The following is a 12,493-nucleotide window of genomic DNA, read 5'->3' as shown; positions in this document are numbered from 1 at the left end:
TTATTGATTAAGACTCAGAGAGACTGACTGGTAAAGGGACGAAGACACGAAACTCATAAGATTGTACATTACTTGTTAAAACTTACAATTAAAAATGTCTGCAGCTGAAGTAGCTTTAGTCCTTTATAAGATGAGCTCAAGGCACTGCAGAAGCCAGGTCCGTGCTGTACGTGTAATAGCTGTAGGATGTTATGGGGGTGCACTACGAGCTCAGACAATTTGTAACACTGTGGATGTGATGCATCAATCTATTGTCAGCCCACTGGTATGGCTCCATCCTACGCAGCGAGCCAGAGGGTGTGAAAGAGTCAGAAAGGGTTAAAAAAAAAAGAAAAGTAAACACTGTAGAAAAAAACTTCCTTTTATTTCATGTAAACAACTCCAAGTCTGACCCGTTCCAGTAAATGGAGGAGGTCAAACCACTGAAACCTCTGATAAGTGAGGGTTGGGAGGCCAGGGATGTCGAGGCCAGGGCCGCGGTGGTGTCGCGTACATGTGCTGTACCCCAGCGAGGCTGCCGTACCCCAGCCAGAGCCGCAGCCAGCAGACAGGAATGGCGAGGGCTTCTTGGAATGTCATGGAAAAATGAGTGCGAGGAATTCAGGCTGCTTCGACAAAGTAAACAGAGCAGGCCGGGAATCATCCGCTCTCTTTGATCTTCCTTATCGGTGGAGATCCGACCGCGATACAGTCTTTTCACTGTGCGGCGCAAAACAGAAGAAACTCTTGATGATTTATTTTAAACAGCCAGCATTAGAATGCCAGCCATGCCGTCGCTTCCCCAACTCGAGGGATTCTCCCCGGCAATTAAAACACGGCCTGCAGGAATCGCATTGTGGTCCCCGGCCCCCGAGATTTCGAGGGCTCGATTAAATGGAAATCGTGAGAAGACTCCTCTGCTTGTGCACTTTAATCTGCCTCCTTCTCGTCTCAATACTGTCTTTCAACGTCTTTGTTGAAAGCTTTGTAACTCCAGCACAGAGAGAATGTCTTAAACAGACACTAGACTTTCAGGCACCGCTTGCTCCGCTATACACTGTCTGGATTAATCAACGTATGATACTGGACATGTTTTGAGGTCTCCTCTGCAGAATGGGACTTAAGTTACAGGTCTCAGCTCGGTTATCCTGGGCCCATTTCCTTTGAATACCTAATGTCCATTTGCTAAAGCCATTTGATTTACTCTCTCAACAACATTTAAATTCATAACAAAGTTATTACCTAAAAACATATAGATTGACTGGGCCACATTGGGAGTTACACACTAAGGTTACAGCTTATGTGATTTCCTCAGATTCGAAACCGCATTTAAAGAGGACAGTTAAGTTTCCTAGATGTGATATTTTCTAGAAAAATAACCAAAAACCCAGGACTCTTCCTTTTAGGGGTTCAAGTAGGCAATACAATCTAAAATAACCCACTAAACAAAATCCACTGGTGAAAGAAGGGGTTTACAATTCCATATGCAAGGATATAAATAGATCTGCATGTATATATAAAGTATGTGTTCCAAAACATCAGTTGGATTAAATTGGATTAGGCCGCAAGAACAACTGCTGGGAGTCAAACTGTGACTCCTATGGTGAAAAGGAAATCAGAAGAGCTTTGACCTCAAATACATACATAAAGGCCTAAAACGCCAAGGATAATAATTCAAGATATTTACAAAGTGGGTTGCAGGGCAAACAGAGCTTTGGCAAATTATAGTCTATGAAAAGCGCTCTGCTTAGTGGATAAAAAAAACAACAGCACAGCCTGCAAAGACGCCACTTAGCCAGCTCTGGTCCCTGTGGTCAAAATAATATAAAGAATAGATCCTCAAGATATGAAACTGAAGGTTGATTAACGATGGAGCAGTGAAACAACACTTCAAAATATCACCGGGAGATGCGCCAGAAGAATCTCCCAAAATTTGCCTCTTCTGACACCAAACCGTACAATTAGAAAGACCTAAGAGAGAGGGGAGAGAGATGCTTTTGACCTATGGAGGACCATTTAAGAGACGTTTTCCAGCCATGCCATTCCCAACCAGGAAATCTCGACATGGCTTAGGCCTCCGACTGCACCAAGCCAAGAGGCACGGCAGAGAAAATGGCTCATTCCTCACAGGAACAGTTGCAGGCTTGTTTGACTGCAGCCCTGCAGGTCTCGCAAGAAGCAGTTATTTGGATGATAATGAGACTTAAGTGCTGCAATATCTGAGCGGGCGATTTACATCTTTCATGTCTAGACCAGTGCTTCCAAAAACCTGTTCCTTCCCCCCGATCCAACCGGCATCTGCTCCTGTACTTTAATGTCGGCTTTGCCTCACATTGCACGTACCAGACAGTTCTTTAACATGTACGGGGTACACAGTGTAGATTGACGTCGAAGTGCTGCAGTGTTCAATGGGATGAAAGCTGGGGTAAAGGAGCAGGGCAGGTTTGGGGAAACGCGGTTCCTCCGACCACACCCTGCTGGGATCCCCACCCCGGCGCTCACATGCTGCCCACTTCAAAGGGCGGCCTGTTTGTGTGTCGCCAATCTAACACCAATCAAAAGCTTAAGAGCTAGCCATTGATTCGCTTAGTACAATTCTCCAAATACACAAGGAACAACATGTCTTTGTACGCAGTTTGTACTTATTTATACATCATTCCTCATTAAATGTATTTTTGACATAATTACAGAACCAAAAAACTAAGCTTTTCCTCAAGGCCTGGACGCCGTGCCAGAACTTTCAGTAACAAAACACAGGGCCCTTCTGGCACCAGGCATTATGTTTTCAATTCACTTTAGGAATTACGATTTCCCCTCAGCCATCGACTGAAACCAGCGAGTTGAAAGGGAAGACGGATCTCAAACCCCCAATTACAGGTCCAACAGTCAACGCAGAACACAAAATTCGGATCCTTTTTTTTTTTTCTCTACCCTAAATGTTTGGAGGAGTTGTGCTAAGTTGCAATAAGCCTGACAGTCAGATAATATAATAGCAGGGTTGCGAGAAAGACAACATCATGCATCGTCACGTGGTGTCTCATCTCTGAAGGTAATTGGCATTTAATTATTATTTTTTCCATCCTGAAGGGTTTTTAAAAAGGTCTGATATATAATCACTTTCAAACCTTAACCTGCATTCAAGAACACTTAGCACATCACACAGTTTACGCATTGGGTGTTATTCTCCAGGTGTCTCCACGGCTTCAGACGAGCTGCATCTGTAGACCGTGAGGCACAACTACATCGTGTGTAGCTGCCGTAGCAGTACATGGTCTTCCACAGAGCAAACTCCGTCCATAATTACACCCTCCTACATTACAGGCTGCATGCCAGTTTTTCAGAGAACATGACAATATCAGAAAACAAAACGAGGATCTATCCATCGGTGCATCAAACCACCTCAAGTGTGATCCCCGAATATAGCTATTAGACTGACTGAGCAGCAGCACTGTTGTGATCTTTCAGACACCATGCGGACTCGTGCAAGTGTGACAGGTGTGAGGAAGGGAAGGCCTTTGAAAAACCCAGAATGCTTTGAGGTACAGGAAATCCCGAGCAGGGAGCTTATGCAACCAGGACCTAAGAGAGCGTCAAGACCTGCGTGTCTGTGCATTCATTTCACTCTCTTGCCTCCCAAGGTTTGGCTTTGTTGCGTTAAATTTGACTTTTACTTAAAAGCTGTTAAAGATCATTTTAATTAACCACTTTTATTAGCTTGTCGAAGAACTATGGTTTCTGTGTGTAAAAATTATAGGACTAAAATCATATGTTGACAATTTTGTATCAGAAAAATAAGTGATTTGTAATTGAATGGTTCTGCAGTCTTTTTTGCATTGAAAAGTACATTTCGAGCGCATTTATCCAATCAAATAAATTAATAATTAATTCTGCTTTACAAGCTGCAAACTTGCTTGGTTTTGATGGATAGGGATCACTGACTCATTGCCCACAAGCTGGATTCGGAAATCAAGAGATACCAAAGTGATATTTCCTGAACGGGAAACCATAAACTAATAATAATGATGATAATAATAATAATAATAATAATAATAGAAAGCTGTTACACAACACTTAGAGGACCTTGTGGGAATAGCGCCCCGGCCCAACGAAGACTCTGATCTGAGGATCTGTCTTTATACACTTTTCATTCACACAGACAACGAAACCAGCTTTTACAATATAGCGCTGAAACCTGATCTAATCTCACTTCACGCAGTATCACTCAACAGGTTTGCATTATTACAGGGACTTCCGCCGCTGCCAAGCTTTTTTCTTTGGCCCAGGGCAACAAAGCTGGCAGACCGACTCTGAGGGCGAGACGGGCGCGAGACAAAGGGATGACCTTGCCTTACTGTAAACGACACTGTACAGGGTGGGCTGAGGTATTGCTACTGCTATCCCATTGCAAAAGATGAAAACCCCTATGCCTGTGCAAGCCAACTGTTCTCCCATGCGTCCCCTGAGTGGGGCTCCCAGCACAGACCGCTTTGTACGAGAAACCACCTGCGATTTTCTTTTTTCAAAGAGCTCTCTCTCTTTCCCCAACTCAGTTTCAAGAAACCTTAGTAGTTGTTTTTTCTTCTTCACAGAACACACAGTCCCAAATTTCAGTTTGGAATATTGGATTGTTGGTTTATAAAACAAGACTTCCAATCTCATTTCCAAACCCTGTGAATTGACACAAAATAAAAGCTCCACAGCAATAATCCATAAGTGCATTTTCTGCGTCGTCTGCACCCCGTGTCGTTTCGTAACCAACAGGAAACCGTTCCATAAAGATCATTATTTGGCGATACTGCCTCATCCGAAACCTGTGGCGGGATTTATAAGGGCCCGTTTGGAGAGCGTATGAAATTCCAGACCCATTTTCAGTCGCTGTCTTTGTAGGTGTGCCAGCGTACACACTGCCCAAGTACACAGTCACCTGCCCGACAAATATCTCAGATCAGAGCAGAGTCACAGTCAACCGCAGTAAATAACCACACACAAAAAAAGAAGTCGCTGGCAACTATAATAACTATTAAGGGAAAACGCTACATTCTTGTTGTTTTTGGTCTCTTTCCCGCCCTCAAGAAGTGCGGAGGATATAAAATCGCTATTAGACAGAGGACAAATTACTTATTAATGGCAGGGCTCTTGATATAGTAAACTTATTACATATTTTGTTAAGAGGCATGTTTTGGGCAGTGCCAACTTCCTTTCTTCTCCTAATCATTTGACTCCAGAGACATTATCTGAGGTTTGATATTAGGGCCACATTTACATTCACATCCTGCCAATATCGTATTGGCCAATACAGTGGATCAGTTTCTATAAATCATTAAAAAACAGTTATGCGAGTTCACGGTGTTGAATTAAACAAGTCTTCGACAGGGAAATTTGACATGGAGAATCCCTGTGACAACATACTGAACTATACTGCGTCCCAAGTTTGCTTTCTGAATTAAACACACCGTCGATCCGGGGCAGTATTTACCCAACCCAGACCTTAAGGAACAGTTTACGTTATGAACCCTTTTAATCTATGTATATATATTGTTTGATAAAAAACAAGCCTTTTATTTGGTTTTAGACCTGAAGGTGAAATGTTTTCCTCACAAAGCAAAAGAGTAAGAAAGGAATATAAGACTATCATTAAAGCTGCTGTACACTTGATTCATTTCCTCCCATTAAAGATGACAAAGAGTGCATCAGCACCGATTCAACACAAAGTACATTGAAGAGGGGGGAGACACACACACAGGAATGCAGACTGATAGATAGTATAATTACAGCGAAGAAACCTTCTTCAAACTATCTAGCCAGAAGGTTTTTTTTTTTTTTTATGTAAGGGTTCGTGTGTGGGAGGGGAGGGGGGTCGTAGATTGGGGGGGGTATCTCTTTTAATCTCTCCGGCTTTTCGGCAGTTAAAAAAAAAGTCATAACCAGCTTTCATCACGCCCAGAGGAGGCTAGAGACAGGTGTTATGAATTACACCTTAATCAAGAAAACCACAATGAAACATAAGGAGAAAAATCAAAAAACACAAATTCAAACAAACTAGGAATGCCTCGTTGGGAGTAATGATTTAACGACAGCACAGGAATGTTTCGGGGGAATCGTTCCCTTGGCTTTGGCAGCTTCTGGAGCCGCTGGGATTCAAAGATATTGTGCAAAACACACAAGAATGCCCCCCCCCCCCAACCCCTCTCTTTTAACCCATGTTAGACTAATTGATTTTTTGGTTCCAACAACCCCCTCGATCACCTCTTTTGCCTATTGGAATCACTGAAATTATATTTTTACAGACTAGTAGAATTACTACTCAGAAATATGACAATACTCTTTAAGCAGAAACAATAAATCGGTACCAAAAAAAAATGCATGCAGAGTTAATGGGAATATTTTATTGTCAGTAGAAAGGACACTGAAAGAAAAATAAATCCCGCACAATTACAAGATACATCTTCAGAACATGAATTGTGCAATCTTTTTGTAGTGTTTGCAGGGTTTGCAGGGTTTGCCTTCACATTGTCTTACTTTGTAAAGCTTTAAATGCTGCTAACAACCAAACAAGCAGGACAGGACAAATGTTGCGGCCTTCTGTCCAATGTCATGTGATTACACCAATATTTCACATTCAATCCCATAAGAGGGTCACAGGACTACTTCAGCGGCCCCACAACTTCAAGATCCATAATGGACAGAGGCCCCGAGACCACGAGTAGAAAATAAGTACAGTTTTTCTGTGGAACGAGAGACAGAAGGTATGGGTAAACAGCTCCATACTCCATCCTTGCCAAAAGATGACCACTGTTCGTTGGCAGTACAGTACAAAAGTCATTTTTAGAGGAGATCATGGAACAGCAGCTTTCAGTGCAATCACTTTGGTGAAACAGAATCACAGCTGATGATGTAGAAGATCTCTCAGAATATTCAAAGCTCGTGCTGAGAGTGCCCTTGAAACATATAGGTTTGGCATCTTCTCCACAAAATCTGTCAGTTAGACTTCCATGGGTTGACGTCTGACAACCGAGAGCTGGAATCGCCAAGTACAAGTAGAGTAATTAATTTGCTCAAACGTCTGTGCCAAAAGAATCTGTCATTATTAAAAGAGTACCTCTTATAGTATGTGTTTCTTGGCCAATAGACAGCTTTATTAAGACTGAAAAGCACCAATGTTTCATTAATGCCATGAAAGCTAATATTTCACCCTGTTATCTCAGTTTAGATCTGATCACACTGGGTATTTCATCAGCAGAAACCAATGAGGCAAGGTTTTTTTTTTTCATGGATTGTTGTGCATCAGTCTGGGATCTACCAGGTGTCATGGACCAAAACTCTTGCTTTCCCATGCAGGTACACTACTGCCAAAAAACATTTATCGGGACAAAATGGACTCTTGTGATATTTACAATTTAATCTTTGTTGTTACAAGCAAGACTACGGTCAAAATTAGAAGACACTGCTGTGCATTAGGATCCCTCTTGTCAGCAAGGTGCTATACACTGCACCACAGTCTTAAAGCTTTGTGGTTCAACGTTATTTGCAGGGACTTTTTGCTCACTAAGCTTAAGCAATCTCCTCTACTGCGCTTTAACCCTCACCAGCTTTTCGACTGCGGTCTCTTTACAAAGCCACCGGGCCATAATCACAATCCATTTCGGTACAGAGATTTTTCTTTTTTTAATTATTTTTAATTGTAGGTTTTTGAAAAGATAACAAATACCTTGGCAAACCCTTTCATATAGTCATGAAACACCCTTGTGGTGCTGACTTGAACCTCGCCTTGCCTTTGTGCTCTTCAGAGGAGCTCGCTTTGAGCCGGTTCCCTTTGTGAAGGCTTTCGCAGGAGTGCTCTCCTCTCGTGCAGTCGTGCAATAACACGGGAGACGCATCCTGGAATTTAAACGCAGTGCTTCAAAGAAAGAAGATATTTTCTCTCTTGACATAATGGAAGATGATTACATCTCTAATGTGTACGCCTGCATTAATGGAGTGAGAGCTGAAGAGAGTAAAAAAACACGCTGATCTCATTTCTCCAATGCTTTGACCCCAGGCACAGGGGTGTCTAGGTAGAAACTGGAGAAAAATGTCACAAACAGTTTGAAAAGTTGAGTCTTTGTTGGTTGTAGTCAATGGTTTGAATAATTTAGTCCACTGTACATTAAGCAGACATGGAGAAAGTGACAGAGGATAATTAAAAATAAGTCACAATGATCTTTCAGTTCAGATGATAGCTATTGATTTTGAATATGGCACTGTCCTTTTTTTTTTTTTTTTAGATGCTTGGCCTCATGTGAAGAGGAAAATGAGAAGCAAAGGATAAAACAGTGCCGGGCGAAAACTGGAATATGTAGTGGCTCAGATCTGACAAGTACATTTATCTGCATGGCGTAGCAGTCCAGAAAGTATCCCATAAAAACAGAACAGATGAATATGTTTTAAAACGTGCAAAAAAAAAATAAAGATACAAAGTTGGACGGCGACAACACAATCTGGACTGCTGTTGAAATGGTTCTAGAACTCCGATGTCTTTAAAAGGAAGCCAAGTACAAAAGCAGACCAAAACAACATCAAAAACCTCGCGTCGTGGAGTCGGATTCCTCCGGCGCTCCAGAAACTCAAGTGAAATATAAAAACAACTGGCAAGCTAGCTCCCAACTTGAGAAGGAAGTCTAGTTGGAACGGGGTGTTTTCCACATTACATGTGTCCCTTTATCAAAGCGAGATAGCAATACCAGCTGCGGCATTCTGCGCTGGTATAAGACAGTCATCTGGAGGACTCGTTCCCTGTGATAGAGGCCTCCTCATCCTTTTACAATGCGCCAGCTGCGATGTGCACAGACTTCCAATGTGCGCTGTCACCGGACACATTATAAATAACCCCCTTTTGAGTGAGCTATGAAGAAGAAGAAAAAAAAATATTTACAAGTGTACACACACGCCAAAATGTCGGAGAAACCCATCAGCGTGGCTGCGATAGCTTAAATACATATATAAACAAAACCCTTACATAATTGCGTGTGTCAACATTCAACGAGGTTTCTATGAAGGCGCTGTGTTGAAATTAAAATGATCTACAGCAGCTCAATTAAGACGCAGTCTTTCTGGGCCAAGTCTTTTCTAAGGGGAACAGATTAAAAAAAAACAAAATGTGAAGAAACCGGGCCCTGCAGGTGACTCAGGATACTCCAATTAACCCCAGAACACGCGCTGAGCCGCCATCGTGGCAATAAAAGATGCCGAACCTTTAAAGACTTAATTAGAGGCTATAAATACTGCAGAGTTACAGATCTGCTCCGGGCAGTTGTACCTTTTTTCTCTTGTGTGCAAGTGCTGCTTTACATGTCCGTGAAATTCAAACGAAAGCCCTGCAGGCGAGGTTGGCTCAGTAACGGTGGAAGGAACGCAGCGTTGAACCCCCAGACGAGAGGGACGCAGAGCCGGCTCCCACCACCCTCTCCTTTGAAGAAGCGCGGCAGCCGTCCCCCGGGGGCCCAAGTGGCTCTACTAACTGTGTTACGCTGTGAGAACACCTTTTATTACTAATGGTGTGCAACTTGGGGTCATGTGCTTCCCCAACCGAGGAGCTGCAATTGACATACTGAACAGGGCAGGGGACCTCGCCGCTTACAGGAGCCATAAAGCGCTTTACAACTGTGTATGCATGTGGTATACCTTAGCTGTGACGCTACCCACTTCATGCAGTGGGCATGCTGGGAAAAAAAAGAAACATGTTGATCTCAATCTCACAAGTACAGTGTCAATGTAAGGCTGCCCATATTAACAATGTGTACAAAGGTCCCGGGACAGATTGAATGGTTATAAACAATAATAACAATAATGATGTTTGGAATGTAATGCAGCTTAATATTGTGTGTGCATATTGTATTGCGTTTCATATTCTTGTATCGGTATGGCCATAAATAACACCACAAATCCACTTTCCTGATTTGCAAATGTAAACAGAACAATACCTCTGTCTTAAGTAGAAGGAATTTTAAGTTTTGTTCCTCGCGGGCAACTGAAAGTCTGTCAGACATGTGCTGTTGTGTCCCTGCTGGACAGAAATTAAAATAACCCATTGTGTGAGATTACTACTTCCTCCAGTGAATGGTGTGGTAATCTATTTTTTTTTTTCCTAATGAAATGAACTTTCACCACTATTATTTCAGTCTTCACATCATCACACTGCTCCTGCCGGAACAAGCGCCAATTACAATGATTAACAGCACGATATTTAAAGAGAGCCTTTTCAAATTCCTCGAATTTCTTTAAGACAGACGCAAGTTAAAAATGACTGTTTTATTGGGGCACAGGGTCGTGGATAGCTCCTGCACGGCCGTTCTCTCGAGCTTCTCAATACATCAACATAAAGAGATGTTATCACCGTAATAATAACCTCAGTAGGCACTTTTATTCAGTTTATTGGCATTCCTGAGACATCAGCCCTTTGGGGCCGAAGCCTTGTAGTGGGGTTTATGATGAAGGCTTGCAAAAATAAAGACCGGTGAGCGGAGAGAAAAATAAATGCCTCCACATAAAAGACTGATAAGCAATCTTGATTGGGGATAAAAGAGTACGTGCAGAAACACGCCAAGAACCTGGAGATGTAGAGATAAGGCTGTAGGTTGGTGGGGGAGGTGTTCAGAATCAAAACCAATGCCTTTAAGAGAGGGCAGGGTGGGTGACACAGTCTTTACAGAGGCCGGCCCATTCTCAGCACCTGTGAGGGGAATTTGTTTTAGATTCATAGACCCCCTCGGCAAAAACACAGCAGGCATCAGTTCTCCTCAAAGGCCCGGATGAATTCGTAATCTTCTGCTTTTCATCTCTATTTATGCTATTCAGCTTTTCCTTGTCGTCTTTTCTCCCTTAATAGCGCCAGGTCAGCTGTGGGATTTTGCGTTGACGTGCAGTGGGTGGGGGGGTGCAGGGGCTGGGGGAACGCTGGAGGGAGGTTCGGGAAAGAGGGGAGTCGCCTGCTGGACCACCAAACACCATTGTCAGCCGTAGCACACATGACTTTTCGAAGGCATTTCACATGTAGGTGCTCTAGACCGGTGGGTGTCTAGGTATGCTGGTCTGCAGTTTTCTGTTGTCAAATGGACTACATTAGAAACTTAATTAAACACTAATTACTTAATTGGCCATTTTTAATTACTTCCAGCTGTTAAACAATTCAGAGAGAGTTCAGGTAAGGAAGGAATTAAATAACTGAGGGCTTGACTGGAACAAAAAAACAGAAGATTGGGACTCAGAACAACTGCTCTGGACTGATGTCCACTCTTAAAGCAGATCCTGACAAACTGCTCCCTTGATTAACTGATATATTTCATTCAGCGACAGCAAGGCTGAAGACCAGACTGCCAACAATCCGCACAATCTGGATTCTATTAGTTCTAGACAGCTTGGTTGCACTTTATTTATACACTCATTTATCAGTATTTTGCTTTTATAAATACATTACAAGATGGCCTATATATAATAGGGATTACAATTAGATTACGTTTCTTATAGTTTGACTTTTTTTTTTTTAACGTTTTAGTTTGGGATGCTAACTGCAGTGTTGGCCTTACATTAACACCTTCTCGACACCTACAGGTGCAGAAGTTAAATACACACATGCCGTACCTGACCTGAGATTCGAGAGTAACTTTCAGAGCCCTTCTTCCACGTGCAACCTTTCAGATCTCAGAGATCGACTTCTCGCACTGCCCCAGTGTTACAGGCTCTTGTCTCTCCATAGAAGCATGGTGACATAGAAAAGCAATTGGATCCCGATTGTTAGTGGAGATCTATGTGTCGATAACAGCTCGTGTTATGACTATAAACAATATCTGATACATGGAGATAAAGGGCCATTCCTGCCCTCTGAAAGCAAGCAGCAGTTTGGAATAGACTGCAATCAGTGCGGACAGTGAAAAGCGCTCAACTGTTTTCTCAGTTCCTCTCTGAATGCGGTGTGTGCAACCCCTTCAGTTTCAAACTGGAGAAGGGCCTAAGGCCATGCCCACGAGAGAAGCACGCTGTGTACAAACTGTTCCTAAACCACTGTTTCAGAGAATGAGCAGCAAAGAGAAGTGTCTGTGTGTGCTCTGTTCCTGTTTTCTCGGGACTTTATAAACCATGATTTAAATATTTATTTCTCTCGGTTGTTAATCTGAAAATCTGCAGCCAATTGGTACAGTTCGTTTAAAGGATGGCTGCCACTAAATGACCCAGTCCCCTGTAATATTCAGAAGAAGGACAGAGGAACATACGAATAGACAGCCACACACACTGCAAAGGAAAAATACCAGGCAACATATTCAAGGCATTGTTAAAGTGTGTCAAAGTTTTTTTGCTTGTTTTTTTTTTTACAAGCTGAACCCCTTGACTTCCAGTGTACAAATTATTGGATCTTCGTTCCACACCTCAACCTCTCCATACAGGTGTGCCTCAAGGCCCCGTCCTGGGCCCCCTCCTATTTTCTCTTTACAACCACTCTTTGGGATACCTCATCACATCCCATAGGTTCTCCTACCACTTC

At 42.7% G+C, this 12,493-nt stretch overlaps 1 protein-coding gene across 1 annotated transcript in view; it reads right to left on the bottom strand.

Annotated features, from left to right (window-relative positions):
- The window catches only part of rnf43 (ring finger protein 43), a 78,174-nt gene that overhangs the window by 40,175 nt on the left and 25,506 nt on the right, over positions 1 to 12,493 (bottom strand). The gene's annotated exons all lie outside the window — the stretch shown is intronic.

This window comes from Amia ocellicauda, chromosome 22 (genome assembly GCF_036373705.1).
Source record: "Amia ocellicauda isolate fAmiCal2 chromosome 22, fAmiCal2.hap1, whole genome shotgun sequence".
In the NCBI taxonomy this organism is placed as follows: domain Eukaryota; kingdom Metazoa; phylum Chordata; class Actinopteri; order Amiiformes; family Amiidae; genus Amia; species Amia ocellicauda.
The sequence above is the reverse complement of the archived record's forward strand: the minus strand, read 5'-3'. Positions and strand labels throughout refer to the sequence as shown.